This window comes from Phalaenopsis equestris, unplaced genomic scaffold (assembly GCF_001263595.1).
Source record: "Phalaenopsis equestris unplaced genomic scaffold, ASM126359v1 Scaffold000408, whole genome shotgun sequence".
NCBI lineage: Eukaryota > Viridiplantae > Streptophyta > Magnoliopsida > Asparagales > Orchidaceae > Phalaenopsis > Phalaenopsis equestris.
In genome coordinates this window covers 433-15,004 of record NW_018164849.1, presented here as the reverse complement: position 1 = coordinate 15,004, position 14,572 = coordinate 433, and the positions used below count along the sequence as shown (strand labels likewise).

At 35.2% G+C, this 14,572-nt stretch overlaps 1 long non-coding RNA gene across 4 annotated transcripts in view; it reads left to right on the top strand.

Moving 5' to 3' along the window:
• The window catches only part of LOC110026954, an 8,226-nt gene extending 3,407 nt beyond the window's left edge, over nt 1–4,819 (top strand). For 2 of the 4 annotated variants that reach the window (XR_002294286.1, XR_002294283.1), the window contains exons 5-8: nt 943–1,044; nt 1,916–2,005; nt 4,458–4,653; nt 4,762–4,819. This is a non-coding gene — a long non-coding RNA (uncharacterized LOC110026954). Of the gene's footprint in view, nt 1–942; nt 1,045–1,915; nt 2,006–2,813; nt 3,034–4,457; nt 4,654–4,761 lie in introns of those variants that run through there. The other 2 variants (XR_002294285.1, XR_002294284.1) reach the window with 2 other exon arrangements.
• Nucleotides 4,820–14,572: the final 9,753 nt, after the last annotated feature.

The following is a 14,572-nucleotide window of genomic DNA, read 5'->3' as shown; positions in this document are numbered from 1 at the left end:
GTGTTTGATATGATACTTGATTCTCATAAAGATGTCATCTATGTGTTGTTCATGCTTGATAGGAAATCAATTTATGAATATTGCATATTTGTAAGGGCAACTTGATGATTTGAATAATTAAAAAAAGAAAGGGAAATCTTCATTTGTACCACACAATTCTTATGGATTTACATATCTAACACCTAAACTTGATATTTATATTTATAACACTTTGATTCTATAAATCTATGCATAAAAGGTGCATTTGACCACACAATTCTTATGGATTTACATATCTAACACCTAAACTCGATATTTATATTTATAACACTTTGATGCTATAAATCTATGCATAAAAGGTGCATTTGGCTTTTAAAAAGTTAGCAAAAGTGGTATTTTGATGTGATTTTAAAGATTTGAGTATTATGAATGCAGATATTAAAGTTTAGATTTTAGATATGTGAAAACATAAGAATTGTGTTATGTATGTAAATGCCTAAAAAATAAAATATTATGATAAGATCTAGCATAAAGTTGAATTTAGATCTACGGCCTCAAAAATAAGATATTATATGATTTACTCGATCATTACTTATCCAGATATAATTATATTAATTGTATTTTCTTCATTCAGAAAATATCTCTAGAAGTTTGTTTTTTGAGAATTTATTTGCTTAATCCCATAAGCGGATAACTCATTCGATATTAGTCAACTGCAAGGAAATCCTTTTAAAAAATTACAAATTTTGTTCATTTTATTTCAATTAAAAAATGTTTTAATTCCTTATTTTAGTTCAATGCTTAATCATTTCTGTATTAATATCATCTTATTAAACTTATTATATTTCTCTTTTTGGAAATATAAAATAAAATCTCTTCCCACACATTACACAGAGAACTTGCTACTAGTAAAAGTTGTTAAAATTGTATTTGGTGATTTTATTTATTTATGTTTTGCTTCAGGCATCCTATGTTCTCCCCTCCAATTTTGAAGAGTATGTTATTGCTGTATTGAGGTTGAACAATCTGGCATGCTTGGATTTTGCTCTCCTGCGGAAAATGCTGGTAAACAATTCTCACCAACCCCATCCCCGCATATGCACAAACAGTTTTAGCTTTTTTTGGGCATTTACATTCATACCAGCCAATTCTTATGTATTTACATATCTAAGATCTAAATTTTAATTTTTACATCAATACCACCCAAATCTTTCATATCACATGAAAAGTTCTGCCATTTTACCTTTTAAAAAGTGATTTGCACCTTTTCATGCATAGGGAAGGCGACATGTATGTTAAAATTGAAGATTAACTGTTAGATATAAAAATACATAAGAATTGGGTGTTTTGTATGTAAATCTTCCTTTTTTTTTTTTCACAAGTGTTCCTAAATACACAATCACTTTTAGTTTGATATTCTACCTTCTCCCTTCGATTGAGATTTATTGCACTAAATGATGCCAAAAATCATAGATGCTGGTAAACAATTCTCACCAACCCCATCCCTTCATATGCACAAACAGTTTTAGTTTTTTTTGGGCATTTACATTCATACCAGCCAATTCTTATGTATTTACATATCAAGATCTAAAGTTTAATTTTTACATCAATACCACCCAAATCTTTCATATCACATAAAAAATTCCGCCATTTTACCTTTTAATAAGTGATTTGCACCTTTTCATGCATAGGGAAGGCGACATGCATGTTAAAATTGAAGATTAACTGTTAGATATAAAAATACATAAGAATTAGGTGTTTTGTATGTAAATCTTCCTTTTTTTCCGCAAGCGTTCCCAAATACACACAAACACTTTTAGTTTGATATTCAACCTTCTCCCTTCGATTGAGATTTATTGCACTAAATGATTCCAAAAATCATAGATGCTTATATTTCTAGGATTTTTATTTCTAAATACGCTTTTATCTTCAACAGGCAAGATCAGATTTGAGAATGGAATTCTTCCACTTGATGAGTTTCCTACTATGTCATTGCTCAAGCAGATGGAAATCAGCTAATGATAAGGTATTTAGGATATTCAGGCCATTCTGTTCATCTTCCTTTATCATGTTATCCATAATTATCTTCTGAATCTCTCCAATTTCTGGTAGAAATTTTAAGATTTGAATTCATAAACCGCTGATCATGAATTGCTGCTGTTAAAATATGTAACTGCCATTGCATGAATATGGCATAATATTTGATACTCCATTGTAACATTATTGCATACATTTGTATCAACAGTGTGAAATGTGACCATATCATGAAATCATCATATTATATAACGTTTTGGCCTTTAATCTACCCAATAACTACATGCACATTTATGTGATATGTGGTATGAGTCTTTCTTTACTGTATTCAAATTATTATAGAAAAACCGCTAAAATAATCCTCTTGACTATTTGTAGAGAACCATTTTAGTCTCAGACTTTGAGAGTGCAATATGGCAACCGCTTTTTAGTCTAGATATCAGTTTCCATTAGTTAACTATGAAACTATTTCAACACCTATTAAATAACCTATACTGCATTCCAACGTGAAAATATAACTTCTCCCTTTTTTAATACCTTTAACATTAATTTTCGTTAGTTTTAACTGGGAAACTTTTTGAACTCATATTAAAAAAAAATTGGGAGACCATTTTGACACTTTCTCAAAGTCTGGGACTAAAATAGCCCTCTCCAAATAATTAGGGGACCATTTTGATACTTTTTCCATTATTATATCATGCTTCAAATTTTAACCGTATCATGAAATGTTCATAAGGATGACTAATGCCACTTGTTTTTTTCTGAAATTAAGAATGTAGATATATGCTGAATTATCTCAGGTTGGTTTTCTTCTGCTGGAATCATTGCCCCTGCTGGGCTACTTCTCCTTGTTCCATTTTGGAAACCACGCCGTTTTTCGCTTGGGAAAACCTCCAACGATTCTTCATGAGGGAAGACCTTCCCAAGAAAATTTAGCAACTATTGAGGGCAAACCCATTTTAAGCTTAGTTTTCCAAATCAGATCTGTGATCTCCCCTTCGTCTTCTTCAGCGATCCTGAGTTAACTCCTATCTTGGCTGGCACCTTTGTGGCTGCTTGCTATGGATGTGAGCAAAACAAGGGTGTGGTCCAACAAGAACTCAGCGTTGAAATGCTTCTCAATTTGCTGAGATCCTGCAGTCACAGCTTGCTCTCCTCCCACTTTGATTCCTCCCCATCAGATTCTAACACGTGAAATTCTTCATCTGATTTCATTTCATCAGCTCCAGAAGCTAAGAGAATCCTTGGTGATAGTTCCTCGCGGTCAAATTGTAAAGGGGGGCAAACTTTGTCTTCGAGGGGAGTGACAGCTGGTACTGGAGTGATGAAATGTCGGGTTCAAAGTGATAATAAAAGAGCAAAAACTTGTGATGAGTGGGCTTTCATGCATAATCTACCTACCTTAGATGCATCTTTTAGAAATTTTAAAAGTAATGTTTTGGTGTAAGAAATGTAAATACATGGGAATTGGATAGTTTGCACGTTAATGCCCCATATATATATGGAGTTCTACTCAAGCTTTGAGAGCCTGCAAGTAATACAAAGCTACAATGGAGTTCTACTCGAGCTTTTGTCTTGCTACTGTGAAGCAGGCAGTGGCAAAACTGTTAGTATCAAAGTAGTAAGAGAATAAAAATCACGAGCTTTTGTCTCAGGATTTTCAATTTAACTCATTATGTAATTGGCTTCGACTAGTTTTTATAAATATGAGTAATTTCCACTCCAAAAGCCCAGGTTTTACCAAAGGTCCACATTGAGTTAACTTTTTCTGGGTTGAAAAAAACAAAAAGTATTAGATTGATAAAATTATTGAATGGTTAAAGATTTATTTTAATTTTAAAAAGTACTACCAAAATATATTTTTAATATTTAATTTTTTGAGTTCAATTTTTATAGTATATATTTTTATTTCTTTTGCAAAATAAATGAAATTTATCAACATTGCATCAGAATGTGAGCATTTTCTTGCCTCATTTATTTTTGTGCAATTTATTATATATGCATATATGTGTATGTGTGTATGTATGTATTGTTAACTCATTTAGTTTAGTGATTGAGAAATTTTTTTCTCTAACTTTAAAATATTGAGTTCAAGGCTTATGCGCATAAAGGTGGGAGTGTAAGTTAGAATATATCTATCTATCTATCTATCTATATATATATATATATATAATGACAGTATTACCACAACACAGCTTTTATCATTGAGTGTAGATGATATTTTGATACATATATAGTAGTGTTACTATATATGTAACACTACCACCTTTATATATAGTAACACTACTATATATGTATCAATTTATGTATATATATAGATATAGATATATGTATATTTATGTAGTGTTACTACTTTTGTATCAATACATCATCTACACTCAATGATACCCTATATTTTTGCAAAGCTGTGTTGTGATAATACTGTCATGCAATGAGTTCTTCAGACCCTGAGCGTAAAGAAGAAGCCGTGGAGAAATATGGTAAAGATTTGACAGCCATGGCACGCGAAGGGAAGCTTGATCCAGTTATTGGAAGGGATGATGAGATAAGGAGATGCATACACATATTGTCCAGAAGGACTAAGAACAATCCTGTATTAACTGGCGAACCTGGCGTAGGGAAACCTACCATATCTGTAGGGTAAGAATAAGATTTTGATTTCTCGTGTTTTTGGATTTTGATTTATGCATCGAGAAATGAAGGTTCTATAATTTGGCGTATAATCTTTTTCTCCTTACCATGCAACAGACTTGCCCAGAGAATAGTTGAAGGAGATGTACCCCAAGCTTTGATGAACCGCAGGGTGGGTACTTGTGTATTTTAATGTTTTTTTTTTTACTATTTTTTCTTCACTAATAATTTAAGCTTATATAAAAAACAGAACTTGACTTGCATATCATCAATTATATGCTTATCGTAGGAGTAATAATCATAGAAATTTGGTTTGCGTATTAATTGCGGTCAATGGTGCTCTTTGATCACTGTATGTAGTATAGCAGGAAGTAACCTAGAAAATATATTAAATTGCTGTCATAGGATTGGAAATATGATTTTAATGGCTAGTATTTGTGATAGTATTGGCTGATTATTTTAGACATCCCCATAAGCATATATAGTTTGCATCCACTTGAATGGAAGTATTTATGTTTCACACAGTGATAAATATAATTATGAAATTTGTAGATGTCAATTCAACATCCATTTTTTTAGTAGTTCTTGCATATAGGAAAACGTTCTAGGGTTGTTTAAGGTTCTTGAAGGATATTGTCGTTTGCAATGGTCTATTTCTTATGCAGAATAATGTGAGACTGCCTTGGGAAATTATTTCCTGAGAAGACACCCTTGTACTTTAAGCCAATAAGGTTAAAGACGGGTGCGGATTCGATCTAGTTTAGCAGTGTCCGTCTTGGAGTTAAAAAAAAATAATAATCCTTTGCCTTGTAGGCTCTTAGTTGGACGTTTTGGTTCCTTCGTTAAATTTATGGTGGAGGGGTAACATTATTTATATCCTTTATTTGAAATAAAAGAAAAAAAAATGTTTGTATGGGGAAGGATAATTATGCAATCTTCTTGCTCTTTTACGCATCTCTCCGCCCCTTATCCTGTACAACTCATCGCGAATCAACCTCCCATCCAAAGGAAATGCGGTTGAAGCTCTCAGATTTCCACTCCACTAAGTTTAGACTGGCCTCTCTTTACACCCATAATAACTGTACCGAACCACTCCAAATAAGTCCATGCACACCATAACCATCCCAAGATCACCCTTTCTATTTAGTTCACTAGCTTTACTTAACTCACCTTCATATTGCACTGTTTACAATCCCACAAGACTGGAGTGCGGTTGCACCTTTTCAAGAGTCCAGCAATAATCAACCTTATGATAATTATCGCATATTACCAAAGCAAAATATTTTATAATAAAATGGACTGCAGTGAACAACCAGGAGAAACTGCACAAAAAGTAGAACATAAATGATGATATATATATATATATATTAGAAAAAGCCTAATGATAAATATATTAATACGGAAAAGAAACATAAATTTTGCATGAGAGGGCCTAAAAAGCCTAACTCATACAAAAAAACACACCTAAAACTCAAATAAAACAAAGATACTTAAAGCAAAAAAAATCAAAAAACTACAAAAGAACGCAAAAGTGTTAGAGACATCCCACTTTAGCTAAGATGAGTACCATTACCCGTAGTAACTAAAGTATCATCCATCAGATTCCTGAGCTCAAGTAAATTTTCATTTTTCTTCTTCCTCCTGGATGTGTAGAACTGTCATTCCTCATTCGATGATTGAATCATTTGATCAGTAGATTCCAAAGGTGGTCGGACAGTTGTAGGTCGTTGCACATTATGATCCCCATGAGTCTGAGTAATACTAACATCTTTTTGGACCTGATGAGACAGTCGTGAAACAATAAAAGTATTTCTACCTGTATTATCGGTGATATGTTCTAATACAGGCGGGGTCTGAAGAATCTCTCTCTCCCACAATAGGAGGTTCCAAAGACGGGAGAGCTACAAGTGAGGACTGAATGGTTAACAAATTGCCTGCGGAGCAAGTGACGTCTTCCAGGATATCTTTCTGATGATCAATAGTGTCAAAAAATTGGAGTTGATCAGGAGGAGATGAAATCACAGCCTCTAGCGGGGCAGTTAGCTTTTTTGGTTTGAGGTGGGGGTGTAGATGATGACATTGAGAACTGGAGTGTCCGAGCATACGACAGTTCGAACAATACGGCGGAAAAGACTTGTCGGCAGTTTTTAACTTTGTGATTTGAAATAGTGATGATTTTGTGATTTTAAAAATAATTTAAATATAATATAGCTTTTTTTTGATTTTTTTTAAAAGTAATATTGGTCTCATATTTTAAATAGTTTAGATGATTGAATACAATACTACAAACATACAATACTACAAACAATACATTACTACAAACAATACATTTATCCCGAAGAAATAAATATATCACTTGTAATAGAGATTCAATCGCCTAGATTAAAGAATCTGTGACATTCGTTTTGGTCTGCGAAATATCTTTATAAAAATGCCAACAAATTCCCCCACCTAACATAAAAAATTATATAGGATTTATTTTATCTGGGTTTCATGTTTTTGGTCTGCGAAATATTTTTATAAAAATGCCAACAAATTCCTCCACCAACAAATTCCCCCACCTAACATAAAAAATTATATAGGGTTTATTTTATCTGGGTTTCATGTTTCCTATATAGTTAAACCTCTATAGTTAATTACATCTTAAATGACTAGGGTCACTTAAGAAAACTCTCGATTAAGATCATGTGATTTTACCAGAATGACTCAAAATAAGAACAATTATTTAAGGAATCCAAAGGGAAGAAAAATAGGGGATATCACAGATCCAAGAAGAATCCGGGTGACTTCTCAACTATCTTATTGTTTGGCTTTATGTTTTTAAAATGATACTCATTTGATATTTCAATCCTGCAAATTTATTTAAGATTTAGGACTTATATTTGCATAATATCAGACTGTGCAAATAACCTAAAAAAATGGGAGGATTTACACCGTACCGGACGGTAACCTCGGAATCCTAAAGCATTAGGACTTATAATTACACAACATGGTTGTGCAAAAAACCTAAAAGTGAAATGTGAGGGCTTTAGGCTGCGTCAGGCAAGCCACCTCTAAATCATAAGGGTTATTATTTAAACTAAGGAAAGTGTATAGTGTTGTGAAATTGTTTTGCTATTGCAGATTCATCTTGAAGTTGTTTCTCATCGTGTCGTCGTGCTGCCCACGATGTTCGCTCTAAGCTCTTCATAGTAGCACCTCCTGGTTTAGTTTTGATTTTGAAAATACACATAACCACTAGGTTTTCCTAAACTAAGGCATAGTGTGTATAAAAAACATGCAGTATAAGAGAAATGAACTGTATAATGTACAGTAGAAAGAAAAGACAATATAACATGCTGAAAGAAGAGTATAACGTGCTAAGAAAAGACAGTATAACATGCTGGGAAAATAGTATATCAGACTATGAAAACAATATAACATGCTGTGAGATAAAATGTTATAATGTAAATTAAACCTGTACACCTGGGAGGTTCAGTGCTCCTTTAAGTTAAACCTGTGCCATCCCTATCAAATCAACCTCAAAGTAAAAGAGGAGAACCTCAAAACGAGCCTAGCAAAAGGGCAACCCCAACCCAGCACAAAGGGGCAAACCAAATCTAAGAAATGATTCAAACAGTAAAGGATTCTAGCTAACATAAATCACCAAAAGGAGCCCAAACCCAACCAAGAAAAGGGGACAGTCGAGCCCAACACAAGGGGCAAACTGAATCCAGCCAGAGGGAGCAAAACAGAGAAGTATTCCAAGCATAAATCTAATTTCGAAAAGAGCTCAAACCAAGCCCACCACATGGGCTAAAAATTAACTTAAAAATTTCAACTAAATTCAGCCTAGAAGAATGCTAAAACCGAGCCCAACAAAAGGGGCAAAACCAAGCAGCATAGAGGCTAACCCAAGCTCAGTAAAGAGGCAAAACAAATGAAAGTATTTCCCGCCGACATTTAATCCAAAAGAAACTAAATTCGACCTCACTAAATGAGCTAAAGTAGGGCCATAAGATCAGATTTAATAAAATCCACAATCGAGCCCAAAAAAAAAGGCAAAACCGAGTCCAATACATGGGGCAAAATAAGAAGCATGATTCCAATTCAATCCAAAAGAAAAATCCAAGACTGAGACCACCAAATGGGCCGAAGGAGAACATATTTTCCAACATTTATTGTAAGCATGAATATGAACAATAAAAGTTTTGATAATTTCATCCCAACAAGAATTCAAACAAGGGGGGCAGCAAGAGGAACATAAAATGAGCCCCAAACATATTTTTTTTAACTCATGAAATGATTTCCAACATGTATTCCGACAAGGGACAACAAAAGAAGCAAGAGTGAGCATCTCATAAAACAATTTCCAACATGCATTCTAGCAAGGGGCAACAATAGAAGCAAGAATGAGCCCCCAAACATATTTTTTTCATAGACATTTATGAAGGAATAAAAATGTATTTCTAGACTACTCTAGCCATGACTTCAAATGTTTCAAGCAAAAGAAAATTAGAGGTGATCCATATATACATGCTTCATTTCTCACCACCCTAAGCCAATATTCATGCTTAAACTTCAAAATAAGCTTCCATACTTCATGCCATCCGAAATAATACAAAATAGAGGAGAAAAGAAGAATACCTCTTTTTTATGCAAACTTAGAGCAAGGAAAGAATAAGACAAATTTGAGAAAACCACTCCAATAATAGCCTACAAAAACTCCTCGCGATTTCCAGCTCGCGGTTTGACAAATCCAAGCTTTGAGACCCTCGAACAACAGAGGGGAAAAATATCTCCTCTCGAACAAGAACACAGAAGGAGGTAACTTTCTTAACAGCGAAGAATGGAAGCTGAAAACACGAAGTCCTTCTAAAATTCTCAAAAGAAGCCCTCTTTTTTTTAGTCAAAAAGAAAAGACAGAAGCACCACCACTCCCAAAATCTCCTCTGTGAGCTAATAGCCAAAGAAACGAAAAAAAAAAGAAAAGCCACAAGTTCGCCGCCCTAGCCAACCAATCGAAAAAGGGGGAAGGAAACGACACCATAACGAGGAGAGCGTACAACCTCAAGGAGGAGAAGCGTCAACCAACACATCTCTTTACGATTGGAGAGTGGAACGGCTCTCGTGCAAGGGGAATAGCGTCTCCGCGTGGATCCGCCGTGGAAGCTAGGGCACGGGTGAGGAGTGGGACAAGCGCTTCACCTGTTCAAACCCGTGAATGGGTCGAACATATGGTGAAGGGTGCGGGTGATAGCCTAAATAGGGTTAGGTTTTAATATAATTATAATTTAGGGGTAAAGAATTATAAAAAACATTTAATATTTTGGAAAAATAAAAATTGAATTTGTGTTTATTCGTGCGTTGTAACATATTGAATGTAGATGTCCCTTTTAGGTATTTTCAACATTTCGGACGCACGGACGCGTTGGCGCGGTCCGTTTTGCCGTCTGAGGTCATTTTGACGAATTCATTGATTTGCGTGCCAATTTTCTTGTGTCGAAAATATGGCAATATGTGTGTCCTTTCCTACCAAAATTGGTGTACCGGACGCGTTGGCGCAGTCTATTTTGTCATCGGAGGTCGTCCGGAGAAGTTCGCATTTTCACCCATCCTTTAGAATCAATTGAAGACCGCACTCTTGCAATTTTGTGAATTTTGTGCATTTGGTGTGTGTATGTGATAAAAAAGTCGTGACAGTGTTTTCCTAGGGCCTGAAATTCTATTGGAAACTTCTCTCTGAGTCTCCACATAATAGCCCTTAACCTGCTCGTACACTGAGACCATAAATGCTAGACATCATAGAAAAATAGGAAGTGTCTGGAATTTCTAAAAAGGTGAGTTCCAATGCTGGTTTTCTAAGATAGTCAGTAGGAAACTCCTAGAGCTAGATCCTAGGCTCCATGGAGAAGAAGGAAAGACCTCACAAAAATGAGGTCAATAAATGGACCACCAATAGTTGGGGTGTGCTGACCAAACACACCGCGCGTATTGGTGTTGACCGAATAGATCAACAAACCAAGGAATGATTAAGAAAACTGATCAAAGATCGAACTTGATATGAAATTGAATTTGAGTTGGGTTCCCAATCGGGAACCCACAACTCGAGAAAGATTTTGCGAATGCATGAGTTGGGTCTTCCGCTGGAGAGTTAACAAGCAAATTTTGAATTATAAAGTTTCGAGGAAACAAGATTTCAGCTGGGGATATGCGAATGACTTCCAAATTATTGAATTTCAGGTATTTTGAAAGATAGAAATCAGAAATTGGGTACCAACCTCAGAATGATAGTTAAATTTTGAAAGATTGCGATAGGAGGGACTCCTAAAGCAACGCGATATCAAATGCTGTGATCCTTGACCTCTAAAGTTGATATTATATAAAAACATATCACTACATTGGGAATGAATGCTCAGAGACTCACATCTAACCCAAGAGGTAGCAGAAAAAATCAGATTGAGAAGGAAAGCGCAGAGATTCACATCCAACTCAAGAGCTGATCAAGGGGAATCAGAATTTGGGTATTGTCCCCGAACTGAGAATTGAAATTATTCCAAAATATGCTGAGTGCTGAGTGCTGGTGAGTGCTGAGAAAGGATATGATTGAAATTATCCCAAATATGCTGAGTGCTGAGTGCTAAGAAAGGATTAAGATTAAAATTATTCTAAATATGTTGAGTGCTGAGTGTTGAGAAAGAATAATGATTAAACCTATTACAAATATGCTGAGAAAGAATAGAATTAAGTCTATTCCAAATGTGCTGAGTGCTGAGTGCTGAGAAAGGACTAGGATTGAACCTATTTGAGAAAGAATAGAACTAAGTCTATTTCAAATGTGCTGAGTGTTGAGTGTTGAGTACTGAGTGCTGAGAAAGAATAGGACTGAACATATCCCAAATGTGCTGAGTGCTGAGGCGACTTGGAGACTCCTGAAATTGTAAAATTGCGGAGATTTATGAAGATTGTAAAATTGTGGAGAATTTGCAGAGATTTGTGAATGCAGAGATTGTGAAAATTTGCAGAGATTTGTAAATGATTTGTTGGGATTGTGAATGCAGGGATTTGCAGAGGTTTGTGAAATTCTTATGGAACTTTTGAAATTTAGAAGAGTTGTGAAAAAAAATGCATTTAGTAATTTATGCAGTGTAGAATTTTGTGAAAGTTTATGTGGATATTGCAAATATATGGATATTTGTGAAGAATTATGGAGCTTATGAAAGTTTTGAAAAAAAAATGCACATTGGGAAAGAATGTTGGAGATTCATATATTAATCTCAAGAGGTAAACAAAAGAATCGGCTTGAGAAGGAATGTCGGAGATTTGCATCCAACCCCAAAGCTGATCGAAGAATTATTCCTGTGGGAAGAGATGCGGCTCTATATTTGTAGAACCGACCAAACCTCATATGCACCAGACAAGGGTCTGAGAAGAGTGTGGTTCTATAGAGCCAGCTTACCTCTTCCACGGGAGGAGAAGGACCCAGTTTTAGACAAGTGCAGCATCTGTGTTTTCTAAGATTATCTTTGAAACTCTGTGAAACTCTGGGATGCATAGTACTTATCGAGGTACCATCCGTTGACTGGAGGCATGTATAGAAATAACTCATTCTATAAGATACTTTCAGAATTATATTCTCTTAAGTACACATAAATATGTGCTAGTTCTAAGGGCGTCACAGCTCGAGAGGCTGTAACCTTGTACCGTCGTTGTAGTAGATGTTATCATTTCTTCATCACTGATTTTGTGTAAATAATGTCCATGTTGTTCTGAGGAATCGTCTTGACATTCTGGAATTGATGTCGAGGTTGAATCTGTTAGGCACTGAAAGATATGACCTCGGGATAAAATTTCATTAATTATTAATAACATCGCCTTTTGCTTTAGTTCTTTCTGGGCCTGAGCAAATCTCAGAAATTTTGCTCATGTGATTACAACATTTTTCATCTACCAAGGATATTTCTGAAATCTCCCAAGGATATTTCTGAGTCAATTAATAGTCGACCAAAAAGACAAGATCACTGAATCTTTTCCTGAGTATAATATCAGAAGAATTTTCTTAAGAGAACATTTCAAGTCTCATTAATTAAGGGAAACAAAGACACCAGTTTTTTATTATATATCCACCTCAAGACTTTTCTTTTCTTCCTTTTTTACTCTCTTTTCCTCTTTTCTTCTTTTTTATTGAGAATTAATATATCTGGTAGAGCATGATTTAAAGATTTTGAATGTTTGAATTTAGACACCAATTTTTGATTATATGCTCACCTCAAGCTTCTTCTCAGGAGATTTTTCACTTTTTTTTTTGCTCCGTTTGTTTTCTGGGAATTACTATATCTGGCGGGATATATATTAAACATTTTGAATGTCCAAACTCCCATAACCAATAATCCTCAAATATTTCTTAAGGCGAATTTTAGGATATTATAACTCGTTCGAAAGTCAGGACCCAGTCACATGGCAGGAAATTAAAAGGCTCGTGATATCCCGAGTTATTTACTCGTATTTCAACCACACTATTTTATTTTGAAATTAATTTAGGACCCAGTCCGAATTTCTTAAAGTGGATGACTCAGTTATTATGACATTAATTTCATTCTCTCCTGAATTCATATTCGTATTAAAATATCCAAAAAAAAATTTTTTGGGATGCCGAGCCTTTCAAGTATTAAACAATTTTGAACAACAACAAACTTTCTTTTATTTCATTCATAACAGTGGGAGAGATGAGACAAACAAACATTGATAACACTAACAGCTCTTTCGACTATAAAAGTAGTACAATAGTAATCGAAAGAAGTTACATTCCTCGAAAGCTGCACTGAAGTTAATCAGAACGTTGGGATCGACCGAAATCATATTGACAAAAATTTTTTTCAGGTTCTTTACAAATACTCTTCCGGGATCACTATGCTCCCATTATTGAAGTTCTTTTCGAGCCACTCTTTAAAACTGATACACCCTCTATGGTGTGACCAAGCATTCTATGATAAGGGCAATATCTAGGGCGATCCTTCTTATCGACCTCATCTGGTTTCTTCGGCTCTAGCAACCTGAATTCATGTCTCTTGATTAAATTTCTGAACATCTTCCCCACTGCCTCATCTTTGAAGGACTAGACTCTGCTCAATCTATTCATCATAATCGGACCCTGTCCCATATCCGTGCTATAGGATCTCTGCTGAAACTGTTGCTGACCATAATGCTGATTAATTTGTTGATTTTGCTGGGAATGTTGTTGATTATTGTGCTGCGGACGTTGGTAACTCTGCTGAGACTGTTCAACTTTAATCTGAATTGGCCGCTGACATCTATCCACTGTCGCCACTGTCCCAGTTTTCTTTTCAAAAGTCTTCATCGGCTTTGACTTCTCATTCTTTTCCATAAATCCAAATTGCTTAACCTCTTCTTGCTGACCTGTAGTTTTGCTTAGCAACTTTTCAAATGTTCTGATAGTGAATCCTTTAAGCATGAAAGCGACTGAACCATGTATATTTTTGAGCAGAATTCCAATTGCATGTTGTTCTTGTAACTGTGGCTCGCACTTCATGCTTAGGTTCCTCCATCGCAAAATGTAGTAGACTAATGTCTCATTTGGTTTCTGTCGCCCGACTACAAGATCACCGATGGTGATATGGTGCTGAGCTCCAGCAAACCTCTTGATAAATAAATCATCTAGTTCTGCAAAAGTCTTAATTGAGCCATTAGGCAATTCAGCGTACCAATCAAAAGCAACACCTGAAAGACTATTCACAAACTGTCGGCAGAGCAATGCTTCACTACCCCCCGCGTTGCAGCAACTTACCCGAAAGTGTGCAATATGCTGACGAGGGTTTCCTGTTCCATCAAATATTTTAAAGGTTGGTGACACAAAACCCTTTGGGTACTGAACCAAATCGAACTCTTCTGGATACGACCTTGCTCTTAGAACTGATGATCCTCCTTTGGA